At 28.1% G+C, this 4,162-nt stretch overlaps 1 long non-coding RNA gene across 1 annotated transcript; it reads left to right on the top strand.

Annotated features, from left to right (window-relative positions):
* On the top strand, positions 1-734 carry LOC112679711. The gene is made up of 3 exons (XR_003148246.1): positions 1-58; positions 259-427; positions 624-734. It is a non-coding gene; the product is annotated as an uncharacterized LOC112679711 (long non-coding RNA).
* The last annotated feature ends 3,428 nt before the right edge of the window (positions 735-4,162 follow it).

The raw sequence follows: 4,162 nt of genomic DNA, 5'->3' as shown, positions 1-4,162 counted from the left end.
TATGAGATTCTCGTCCATCTCATATCGAGTACCATGATGGAAAACGCGAGCGATCCGAGTACGATGCTTTATTATTTTATTTTTTCACGCCGAAAGCGATTTGATTATTTTCAGTATTTTTAAAAACATATATAATCATCATCGTCGTTTCATTGTTTAAAAATTTATAATTCTATCTCAATAATTTTTTATAAACATACAATGAACACATACGTATTACAACATTTCGTTATAAATTGCTGTTTTTTGATTTTTTAGCTGAAAGCACGATAAACCAAACCATAGACGGTTTTTTCACCGGTCAGCCGTACAGAACTGTTAATCAGTTCATAGCTACTAACCGTTATTTTTTCCAATCGGATCGGCCGTTATAATTGTTCAAACCAAATGACGTCTCGATAATATACATCGAAATATTAGTACACACGTAAGTTTCGTTTCTGCAGAGTATTGGAGTTATACCAGAAAAAAAATCCGTTAAAATACCTCTTTAATCTACGAATAAGTATCCTGCTTTTCCATCCGTTCCTCAAATACAATCATACCTATAACAATTCAATTTTAATTTATAAATGTATTCTACGTGCCATGTACAGGTCTTGATATAAACGTTTTCGTTACAGATACCGTTTTTGTTATTATGACATGCAGCAATGATTTTCAATGCATTACTTTGTACGTCAACTAGGATTATGTGAAAAACACAAGACTGCCGGTTTAGCTGCGACAGCACATTAATCAGGCCCGTTGGCCTAAATTAAGATGACAATCATTTATTGTATTTATGTATTTATATTTTTTGTTAAATAAATATATTGTATAATAAAACCACGTATTTTGCGTCAAAAACACTTTCATTGTTTTACAAAAATGTGTAATAAAATGTATCTTATTGAAATGTAACCCTTAATCCGATCCTTGCTACGGTATAATTATATAGTATTATATCTTAATGGTAAGATATTATGTATAATATACTCGTACGTGATCAATATCTAATCGATACCTGACGGTAATAAGTGCTTCAAACAGGTGCATATTTATGTCTACGTTATAAGTACAGTCGATAGTAATTTTGATGTTTATATACTTCGGGGGTGGCCAACTTGCGGCTCGCGTGCCTCATGTAACTCTCGTCATTGTCAGATGCGGTTCGCGTATTATTTATAAAATTAAAATTAAATTATCATGTTATTATTATTTTAGCTATAAGTTTATAAAAAATTATGAAATTATTTAAAAATGATCTATAAACATTTTGGCTCTTGGAATTATTGTACTTAACCGTTTGCCCACGAACCCATTCATGTTGGCCACCCCTGATATATTTTATACAAACATATACATTAAACGTTAACATTTCATATTATATCTCATTACGATTTAATTTACTTTTGTTGTTGTTACAATTCTTTACTAACAGCAGTGAACTAAAAGCGGCGGCTTGCAATACGGTCGACGGCTAAGGTTTACGAAGTCACAGACAAAGTTGTTGAAAGTTTTTGACCCGTAGGTTTAATACTCATCATTTATGTAGGATTTTTCTACGAGAATAAACTTCGATTCCCTTTGAACCTCCGACAACTACAAAATGTCAACATATATGAATTAGCTATTTAAAAAAAATTATAATTTATTATTCTAGCAAGAACTGTCAATATTGAATTCCTTGTAAATATACCGCTAAAAAAACCTTAACGAGCATACAATATACTGAATTATATCATGTATTACAAAAAAAAGAACGTATCACAATATTTATTTAACTAGAAGATTTTTAAAAATTTAATTTTTCAATATTTTATATTATAATGGAACCTTTAAATGTAAATTAATGTACGCATCATTTTTAAAAATGACACATTGTTAAATTTTAAATATTTCGTACAACTAAAACTTATACACCTAGTACTAGTTAACTATTTAATAAACCAAATTATATAAAATAAAATAAATTAATAATTATCAAACGGAATAGGTAAATTCAAATATATGAAATGCTAACCATTTTTATACTTAGATATATTACATAAAATATTCTTATCATGAAGTACATTATAATTTAACTATAATAGAAATTCAATAACAATATATTCGTCTAAAAATCGTTATACTTAATAATACTATATTTTACCGTACTCCTAAATATAATTAAGTTGTAATATTTTAACAAAACAAATCAGTCTCTTCTGTCATTTAAATCGCACGGTTTTTTATTTAAAAAATAGTATTAAATCTTTATATTTTTTGTTTACTATATGGTTTCACCGATATTTATATTCTGGTACTGAAAATGTCAGTAACGAATAGAAGGTTTAGGTTAGAAAATCGTAGTTTCATGAATCAGATTTTCAACACAATTTATTTTTAAAAATATCGTGGTTTCAATGGTAAATTTTCTCAACTAATAGCTACCAATTATTATTATTATTATTATTATTATTATTATTATTATTGTTTGTTAACTATATCTGTGAGCTTTATATCATTCGTATTACACATTAATGTGGATTGTATCGTTACGATTTTTCGTTCAACTGATACTTGTGATTCCAGATTTATCTCATTGAATTAGTTGTTTTATCATAACTATCGGTTATTCATATCATACTGTGCATCAATTGATCATCATGGATACCTCCAAAGAATTGAAAAAGTTCATTAAATAAAGTTTAAAACAGTTGCGTCGTACCAAAGATCCGAGTTCCTTTAAAACAACGTTAAAACGTATGGAAGAAGTCGTACAAGAACAGTACAGTGGAAAACGATGGCCAAATAATGCTGCCAAAAAATTAGCTGTACCTACCGTTCTCTTATCAAATGAATTAGGTAATGAACACATTGAAGTATGTCATTAATTAGTTATGATGATAATCGAGAAAAAACTATTTACAGTTTAATTTGTTTTAATTTAAAATTCTACAGATGATTGTTGATGACAAGTCTAGCAGATCGAATTCTTCAACAAGTTTATCGCCAAGCACGTCAAATTGTATCATAAAGGAATATTTATACCCCTGACCTAATAATGAATTCTCAATCAAATTTTTTACCAAACAAGTCAAATTCCATCAATGAGGAGCGTTCATACCCGTCGCCTACCAATTCATTGGAACAAGCTAATTCAAATTGGGTCATAAATATTGATTTAGATTCGGATATTGAAATTGAAGACATAGAGTCTTATTCCTGTTATATTTGCAAGTATGTAGATAATACAAAACGATAGGCTTTGAATAAATATTAAATATTTTTTTTACAGAGAAAGTTTCGTACATAATATCTATCACCAATATTGCAAAAATTCGACCAATATCGGACATTATAGTGAATGACCCACGAGTAGTTCATTACTGTAGTAATTGTGTACAGAGTGACTAGGGGAAAGTAGTAAGTTCATTTAATTTGAGATGCTGCTTTTTAGTTTTCTTAAACCATTTTGATTTTTGAAAAAACCCTTAGCAGAAAAGGGAAGTATGAAAAGCTCTTCAAAATGCACTTATGGAACAAAAGCAAAGAGACCATCTAGTGATAAGACTTCTCATAGTTAGTTATTTAAACTGATATTTTTTAATTATAATATGTTATTAACTATATAACGATTTTTATTAAGGATTAAAGGTCATCCTATCAAATCAGAATCATCTTCTATCAAAAGCAGTTCTAACCAATACCTATCAACTCATATGACATTTGTTATAGAAAAAGTGATAAAAATTATAAAAAAATAGCTGCAAAACAAATCCTAGAAAAAAAATAGAAACATAATGATTTTTGTAATTAGAAAATGTAAGAAAATAGTGCTAAACATTTTTGAAAACATTTAAATAATAAAAGTTATTTGATTTTTGATAAAATACGTTGTTTTCTAGCAAACTCCAAAATTTTCTCTAACACTGATAATTTTTGCGTCTGCAAACAGCATTCATATAAATCTCTATAACCAGAATCTGTTTTTCTCTAAAAATCTCTAATTCTTCTTTAATATATCGTACCCAGAATGAATCCGTATCAATCGGCTATAAAGAAAAAATAATTTTAATTAAATTTGATGATAACAATAATTTACACGGTAAATAATTAATTCCTAGTATCTAAAAACTAGTTGTGGACTTGCTAAGCCAAAAATCTGCTTACGGATTTCTGCATGAAAAGAAAAACT

This window comes from Sipha flava, unplaced genomic scaffold, assembly GCF_003268045.1.
Source record: "Sipha flava isolate LNK unplaced genomic scaffold, YSA_version1 16743_pilon_pilon, whole genome shotgun sequence".
Taxonomy (NCBI): Eukaryota; Metazoa; Arthropoda; class Insecta; order Hemiptera; family Aphididae; genus Sipha; species Sipha flava.
Note: the sequence above shows the minus strand (reverse complement) of the source record. Positions and strands in the feature narration are given on the sequence as shown.